Genomic DNA, 9,254 nt, shown 5'->3' with positions numbered 1-9,254 from the left:
AGTTATGACACTTTATAGGTTTTCGGTTTCCGCCATTTTGTGGGCGTGGCAGTGGGCCGATTTTGCCCATCTTCGAACTTAACCTTCTTATGGAGGCAAGAAATACGTGTACCAAGTTTCATCAGGATATATCAATTTTTACTCAAGTTACAGCTTGCACGGACGGACGCACAGACGGACGGACGGACAGACACACATCCGGATTTCAACTCTACTCGTCACCCTTATCACTTTGGTATATATAAACTTATATCTAACTCTTTTAGTTTTAGGACTTACAAACAACCGTTATGTGAACAAAACTATAATACTCTCTTTAGCAACTTTGTTGCGAGAGTATAAAAACAAATTTACTGAGTAAAAATATTATAAGAACTTCTACCGACAGCGTGAAAATAGCTGAAATCGAAGGAAAACCACGCTCACTTCCCATATAACGGTACTGTTAAAAACTACTTAAAATGCGATAAATCAATAACTAAATACGCCGGTGACATTAAATTTCACCACCCACATGGTATAAGAGAGCTTTATTGGAGCTAGTGTAAAAATGGGAAGATGGGTGTGGCACCGCCCACTTTTTGGTGAAATCCCATATCTTGGGACCCGACCAACCGATTTCGACAAAATTTTATTTGCATTTACATTCTAATGCCCCATTGTGAAAATGAAATCGAACAACAGCCACACCTACTTCCCGTATAGCACAATTTAAAATCCACAGGATTCGTTCAGCTTCCAGTACCGGAATGTGTGACATATACAAGGTGCGTTGCAAAGCAAACAGGAATTTAAAATAAAACAGAACAGATGTTTTTCGGCAAAATCATTTTATTCAAAATAGTCTCCTTCTGGTTCAATACAGCACTTGCACTGGCATGGCCGCCAGATACTTAAAATAAATTCACTTCCAATCAATGTCATGAAATTCTCACTGGACAATCGATAAAGACAGCAGATTCCAACGACCATACGACATATAGATGGCGCCACCAGGGGGCGCTAGATTCAAAAAGTCCTGTTTACTTTGGATAGCACCATATAATTTCTTTATTTCTCTCTTGTGTACTATATTGATTAGCAATCATATTTTAAAAGGTCAAAGCTTAAAGTAAAATAATGGGAAAATTATTCACTTATAGTGGCACTCCTTAACGGGTTTGGTCAATCTTTTGTATTTGCCACCTATAAAATTAATCAACCAGTTGGAGAAGTTCGGGCACACATCTAACACATGTTGCCAGTTATACAGTGAGGAACAAAAATATCCATACACCTTTTGTTGTAATGGTTTGGAAATTTCAATAACTTTTCACAAAGAACTGCTTTGACAAATGTTTACAAACATATTGTTTTATTGCGAAAACTTTAATGTATTTTAATTGTTATGGCATTTTAAGATTTAGTTGGGTCGCTGTTCACCATCGCTATCAAAGATGTTGAGCTTCGACTCATTTAGAAATCAAATTTTTTCAGAAAAATCCATGTTTTTTTATATTCAATACTGAATTAACAATTTTGGTTTATTCTAAAATAAAAAGCTTCTTGCTTGGTGTTCTATTGCGAAAATTATTATCATTTAGAGTCCTTTCTTGTGTTTTTGGATAGATAGTTTTTGTCTCCTACTTTGAACTTTACGATATCGTTTCTTCAAGATAGTTTTCTCGAAGACCACTTCGCAGCTTAACTTCAGCAGAACCACTATTTTTAAATTTTTTCTTCTGTTTTATACGGATACAATATTTTATCTCTTAATTTCTTCTGGCCACTGATATTTCTTTTAGCAGAGTCATTGCAGTGAAGCGAGAAAATAACTAGAAGAGGAATGAAAGAAACTTCGAGGTTATCTTAACGTAATCATTTTTTTAGATTATTGTGATTAGGAAAAAAGGAAAGTTGCGATTTCTTTGGCCTCGCGATCTGGGTTATAGGTACCGCAAACGCTTAGTTTACGAGATATTCTTTAAAAAAATCTGTATAACGATTTTTTCTAAACCTATCCGTTTAATAAATATTTACGGTTGAGGTTTGACTATCTTAAGTCCATTGCCATTTTTAATTCTACAACTCAAGTAAAATAATAATCTTAAATTACAAACATCATAGTTTACTAGGAAATTTACTGTTCTACAAAAATGGTCTCATTAGTAGAAAAATCAAATATACAAAGAATTTGTTCTCCACGAACTTTTAAAAGAGTTCAAACAAATGATTAACTATTATAATATTATAATACAAATGGCACGATTCCGATTACCTTGGCGGAGGGGTAAAAAACCGAATTTCCCTATAAATGTGGTATATGCGGATAGGGGAGCTTCTCCAGGGGAGGAATATCCAAAAGTAATATAAAAATAACTTATATTTTTAAAAATATTCACGATTAAAAGGTCAAAAATTTGCACTAATAGCACATGGTATTTCCCTATCTTTCACTAAATTTATTCACGTTTTTACTCTGTATATTTAAATATACACTTTAAACATTGAAATAAGTTCACATTTTAATTTTATTTTGTAATATTTTACCTAAATTTATTAATTTAAAAATCACTTATCTCACTCGTCGCTGCAAAGGTTAGATTGTTTACATTTATGAGGAAAACGAGTGTTACCTCGTCTTAAATATAAAATATGTAGGATTATTAACGATTTTTCTTTGTTTGTTTTTTTTGCGTGATTCTTTTTTCTATATTAATTATAATAAAAAATACTTTCCAACATTTTTTAAGTTATAATTGAGTTGTGAACACTGTTTCCATCTACATTTGTATATGTATAATATGTGATTTATATTTAATAAACACAAATAACGAAAACTCTATGATATATTAGGTTGTCAAAAAAGTCTTGTTGTATTTTCGCTACTTAGCGCGTAGTTCTAGTTTTATTCGTCGCATCGGGTCATGCTATATCTTTTTGGAAAGCTCATTTCACGCGCTAACACGTGTTTTATTGATTGTCGTTTCTTTTAAGTCGTTCGTGAGTTATAGCGACGCAAGCATGGAGCAAAATAAAGAGAAAATATGGTTACAGTACTACTACAATAAAGGTAAAAATGCATCTCAAGCCGCCAATAAAATTTGTGCAGTTTATGGACCCGATACAGTTTCCATTTCCACCGCACAACGATGGTTTCAACGTTTTCGTTCTGGTGTAGAGGTGGTCGAAGATGCGCCACGCTCGGGAAGACCTGTCGTCGAAAATTGCGATAAAATCTCTGAATTGGTCGAAAGACACCGGCATAGTAGCAGCCGTAGCATCGGTCAAGAGCTGGGTATGAGTCATCAAAAAAAATTTATGAACAATTGAAAATTCAATAAAAATACCGCAAGACTTTTTTGACAAACTATTATTATAAAATATAAATCATATCGGGATGACTGAAGTACTCCTTTCTGGGTTGGCGGCCTTCGGCCGCGCTCCAAAAAAATAACCTTGGTCGAGCGAATACCAGGGGGGACCTAAGTACTTTCGCGTAATACTTCTTTCTGGGTTGGCGGCCTTCGGCCGGGCTTTAAAAAAATAACCCTGGCCGAGTGAATACCGGGGGACTAAAGTACTTCGCGTAGTACTCCTTTCTGCGTTAAAAATAAAAAAAATATATTGAGTTTTTGTTATAAAGTGGTTATATTTGTTGGTTACCATGCACTCATATTGAACGAAAATTTGAATTTTCTTTCTGTACTAATATACTTTACACTTTATTACGTAATATTATTATACAATATTACTAATACATGTATATAATATTACTTATCTGCTTAATAAAATTAAAAAAGTTAATATCCATATGCATGAATAGAGGAATTTAAACGAAACAGAGGAATTTCAGCGAATTGCCTGATCATCACATGGCAGCGCTCCATTTCGTCGTAATTTTTGGTAAGCAAATGAGGTTCGAACGAGTGTAAAATTTAATTTTTAAAATAAAGATTTTTTTACGTAAAAAACCTGCTAAAAGCGTAAAATATGGATTTATTTACAAGTTTATAGTGTAATTTAATTAATTTGAAGTGAAAAATGTGAATAAGGTGTGTTTAATGTTATGAAATAGCTTATTGAAGTGTACGAATTTTGCGAACTTTTGAACTTTAAGGTCGAATATCTCCTAAACTAAGCGTTTACGGTACCTACAATCCTATATTTTTTTATCAGAAGGACTTCCTCCTTCCATCGGTACCTTCAGATCGCGGCGCCAAAGAAATCGGAATTGTGATATACAAATTTATTAAAATATTGAATTCATTTATAGTAGATCTCACATATAGAAGTGATTTATAAAAACTATTATATACAACAGTCGCACTCCTTCCGAAAAACTGGGTTTAAATTGGTTGATTTTTTGAATTTTGGTTGACATTTTATACATAAAATTCGCTTTCAGGACAGTTAAAAACTAGAAATCTGGGTTTTTCTTAAAATATTTTTCTGGAAGTCCGAAATTAGGTTTTCATTAATGATAGAGCTCCGACAAAACGAAAGACAACTAACTTAAATAAATACAGTTTAAAACAAGTAAGGAAGGGCTATTATACTCATGCAACATGCCGTGACCAAAGAATGGGAAATACCGTAAGGAAATGTGTGAGAGTTGGGTAGTATTGACGCATTGACGAGTACTACGCAAAAGTACTTCAGTCACCCCGAGTATTGGCTCGACCATTATTATTTAAAACGCGGTCGTGTGTTCACAACTAAATTATAGCTTGAAAAATGTTGGAAAGTATTTTTTATTATAGTTAATATAGAAAAAAGAATTACGCGAAAATACAAACAAAGAAATCCTACATATTTGATGTTTAAGATGTATCAATGCTCGTTTTCCTGATAATTATAAACAATTTAACCTTTTCAACGATGAAAAGAGAATAAGAAAATAAAAGTGAAATGTGAACTTATTTTAATGTTTAGAGTGTACATTCAATATACTAATATACATAGTGAAAAATTTTAAAAGATTTAGTGAAGCATTGTGAAATACTATGTGTTATTAATACAAATGTTTGAATTTTTAATCGGGAAGATGTTTAAAAATATAAGTGGAGGAGCTCCCACATCCAAAAAATTAGAATAAAATGGTATCAACTCATTTTCAAAAAAGTGAACAAAAGAATAGTGGTTGTCTGTAGACTTTTGTTCGCCACTGTTTGTCATGCATATACATATACTGATATTTGAATGTTTGTATATCTGTACATATCAATTTCTGAATAATTCACTTTACGACATAAATATTACTAATATACATAAATTTACATATTAAGGGTCTGTACCATGTACTTAATTTTGCATCCATTTACATACAGAAATTACTATGTGCATTTATGCTTAATTATAGTTTTATTGTCGTCTATTAGCACTGAGTTCCAATTGTTGTTATGCACAAGCTCATGCTTGGATAATTGTGGCTCCTATCACTGTAGTGATATACCGTTTTTGTGATATTCGCGAGCGTGTCCACTCACACCATGCAAATCGGTTATCTCAGCAATAAAGCAAGTCAAACCGAAACCATAACAACGAAGTGATTACGAACCGCTGAACCACTTCCCCCGACACTCACTCTTTTATTTTAATACATACCTATTTCTTCGTGTATGATTCAGTCAGCTGTTTCCTTTGCTCCACGCGTCGCCGCTTGTATGTACCACGGTCTGGCACCTCTTATCAGTTACAACTGCGCAGCCGACTTTGGCAATCCCCGTCTCACTTTTTGTGTTTCTATCCTTGATATTTAGCCGTAAGCGTATAAATGCGTGCAAAGTTATATGAACGTGTATGTATGCATATATGTATATGTATTTGTTGGCATAGCACTCGGTTAAAACTCAATCGTTCTCGTGAGAGTCACAACAATGCAAGTTTCACACACTGAATGACCTAGCTACCAAACTGCTTTGGCCATCAAATAATCATTAAACGGCTGAGTCAAGTACTTCTAATTCTAGTATATACTATATGTACATATAGTATGTAATTATAATTTATCACGTCAAAATATTATTTGTTTGCACACCAAATGCCGGAACTCGCTCTCAATTTTCTTTGTCAATTCATAAATACTAATCTTTTGCTTATTTAATAGGTGTGCAATAAACCCCGTGTTCTACAGCTTTCCTTAATACTTTTGTTTTCTTTTTCACAATTAAAATGATTTCGCGGTACATAAGTCACACAGCCATTATGAACGACTCTCGCGAATGAACTGACAACAGCTGCTCGCGTACAGCTGATTGCTTTACGAGTTTGCTTTTTACCTATTCGTCTCTAAACATGAACATATGTATATATATGTAGGAGTGTGTAAATTTATTACTAGTTTATGATTAGAAGAGGCGGCCAGGTGGAATTTCGAGTTAGAATGTCATTACTATAGAAAAGCCAAATAGCGGGGGATAAATGAGTTGTTTTTACTATGCAACTCTTATATGAGTTTGGCGTGTTTAGTTGGAAAAAGCACTTAGCAAAGGCACACACCGGATATGATCGTATTCAAAGTTTCGCCCATAAAACTTTGAATTATATGATACTTTTTTCCGCGAGTTGATTTCAAAAATTTGTCATGATGTCATATCGTTACTGATATAAATACAATTATCCTGCAGTCTGGTCTTTGCACTATAAACGTCACATATTCTGATGTCTGTATGTTACGGTTAGAAATATTTATGGATTTAAAAAAAAATGTTAGCTTCGGCTGCATCAATGCTAAAATGACATTCATAGGTACATTTCTTATTACATCAAAAGGTTTGAAAAGATTTTTTATCTTGACTTCGTAAGTTTATCTGACATCTTTTTTTTTATATTAACATATACATATATAAAAACAAAAAATTCATACAATGACTGGGGTTTGTTATTATACATATACTATATATAGACCACTATGGTCTGATATCGGCGGTTCCGAAACGATGTGTGCAAAATATTTTGATTTGTTTTTGTCCGTAGGAAATTTAAAGCTCTTTAAAAAAGATCTATAATGATTTTTTCATCGTTAAAGAGTTCAAACAAGTAATTAACTATTATAATATTGTAATACAAATTTATTAAAATATTGAATTTATTTAGATCTCACATATAGGAGTGATTTATAAAAATTATTATCGACAACAGTCGCACTCAGTTCGAAAAAGTGGGTTTAAATTGGTTGAACATTTTATACATAAATTTCGCTTTCAGGACAGTGAAAAAATTGAAATCTGGGTAATATGTGAGAAATATGTATGTGGAAATATGTGAGAGTTGGGTAATATTGACGCGATTTTATATATTTTCCCAATACCACATACTACTAAGATGCCACATACAAAACACCAATTATATGGAGCTGGTCAGCCGGATGCTCGGAATTCCTGATATTAGTTATATAGGTTGGCCTGTGCCAAGTTTTTGCTCAAATTTATCTAGTTTATTCACAAAGATTCACTGTTATAAGTAAAACACCCTCTCTTATTTCCATAGGGATAACTCACATATTGGCCGATATATACGGTACAAAGTCACCCGGAAGTTGGAAAATCTTGATTGATGCGATTCAAACTACTTTTGACATTATAAGAGAAGGATTATACTTTACTTTCAGCTATATATATCACACATTGACCGACATTTTCGATCAAAAGTCAACTATAGGTAACGGGGTGTAAATATTCGGTACCTTGGGGCCTGAATAATTTTTATTGGATTTAAACAACTTCCGGTCATAATGTGGCACAAAAAAGACGTTATTCGTGTAAAGTTTTATCCCGTTTCTTGATTTATGTACTGAAAACTGAGCAAATCAAATGGAATTTAAAATTGTGATTATGGGGAGTAGGCATGGTTATTTCCCGATTTCGTTTATTTTTACATTGAGACTTAGGAATATGAGAAGAATGCAATGAACTAGATTTAGTCGAAATTGGTCACTCATGTCTCGAGATATGTGATTTCATCAAAGAGGCCAGAAAGTGGGCAGTGGCAGGCCCGTCGTTCAATTTTCACCCTGACTTCCATAAAGTTCTTTAATAGCATGTCGTTGGTAAAATTTAATGTCTCTGTCGTATTTAGTTATTGATGTTTTGCGTTTTTAGTAGTTTTCAACAGTACCGTTATATGGAGAGCGAGCGGGTTATCCACAGATTTCATCCATTTTCACACTGTCGATAGAAGTTTTTATAAAACTTGTATTCAGAAAATTTGGTTGTTGTAGCTTAAGTCGTCTGGAGTATTGTAGTTTTGTTCACCTAACAAGGGGAACCGATAGGCAAAATTTATTGAAAAAGTGAGCGTGGCTCTGAATTCTAACAAGTTCAATGTTTAATGGTAGAAGTTCTTATATGATTTGTATTCTGTTCAAAGTGGGCAACCACCGTGTAAACACGTCCCGTGACCTTTTCACGCGATCTTTTCCTTTGATCCTTCCTTTCTAGCCGATTCAGTTACCGCAGCCCCTTAAAGTTGTAGTTGTTAGTTTATTAATGTAAACATACAAAAAAAAAAACAAAAAAAAAACTCAGTGCAAACATAAAAAAACAAACCCAGTACCGTAGTTATCATTCGAAACCAAAAACGGGCCGACCCCCCCAAAGCAATAGGTTTCGGTTACTCGATCCCGATTTGCAACGTCCCAACAAACGACCAAAATTCAGTGACTTTGTACCACTTCCTGCGCCAAAACAAAATGACGACCATATCCCTCGGATCTTAGTGGCAAGTGCCATCGGTCCAATTTGCGGCGATAACACCGTTGTAACGGAATTAAGATCCGGTGACCCCCTCCTAAAAGTCGAAAATGCGAAATCGGCCGAAAAGTATATCAAAGCAACTCACATAGGCATTATACCTGTAAAAATTACCTCTCACAAAGGTCTTAACACCACGCAAGGTAAAATGTTTTCCAGAAATCTAATCAATCTCTCCGAAGAAGAATTAGTAGAAGGGCTAGGAAACCAAAAAGTGTTCGAAGTCAAAAAAATCATGCGAAAAGATGGTGACGCACTAATCTCTACCGGTGCTGCAATTGTGACATGCGACCTAATCCGCAGATCAGAAATCCTTAAATTAGGATGGGAAAGGGTTCATGTGTAAGAATTTATCCCAAATCCGATGCGGTGCAAAACCTGTCAAAGACTCGGTCATACCAAAAATAGATGTTGAAATATTGAGCTATGTAGCCAGTGTGCAACCTCTCCGCCACATAATCCATGCCCAAGAACATTTTGCATAAACTGCCAAATTGAAACCCACCCATCCAACGACCCTGG

General features: G+C 34.2%; 1 protein-coding gene across 1 annotated transcript in view; it reads right to left on the bottom strand.

Moving 5' to 3' along the window:
* LOC108971867 (long-chain fatty acid transport protein 4) overlaps positions 1 to 6,201 on the bottom strand; it is a gene marked incomplete in the record, with an annotated part of 26,511 nt that extends 20,310 nt beyond the window's left edge. Inside the window, 1 exon segment of the mRNA XM_018938190.1 lies at positions 5,837 to 6,201.
* Positions 6,202 to 9,254: the final 3,053 nt, after the last annotated feature.

The sequence above is a fragment of the Bactrocera latifrons genome, unplaced genomic scaffold, assembly GCF_001853355.1.
Source record: "Bactrocera latifrons isolate USDA-ARS-PBARC rearing strain unplaced genomic scaffold, ASM185335v1 scaffold_360, whole genome shotgun sequence".
Lineage (NCBI taxonomy): Eukaryota > Metazoa > Arthropoda > Insecta > Diptera > Tephritidae > Bactrocera > Bactrocera latifrons.
Note: the sequence above shows the minus strand (reverse complement) of the source record. Positions and strands in the feature narration are given on the sequence as shown.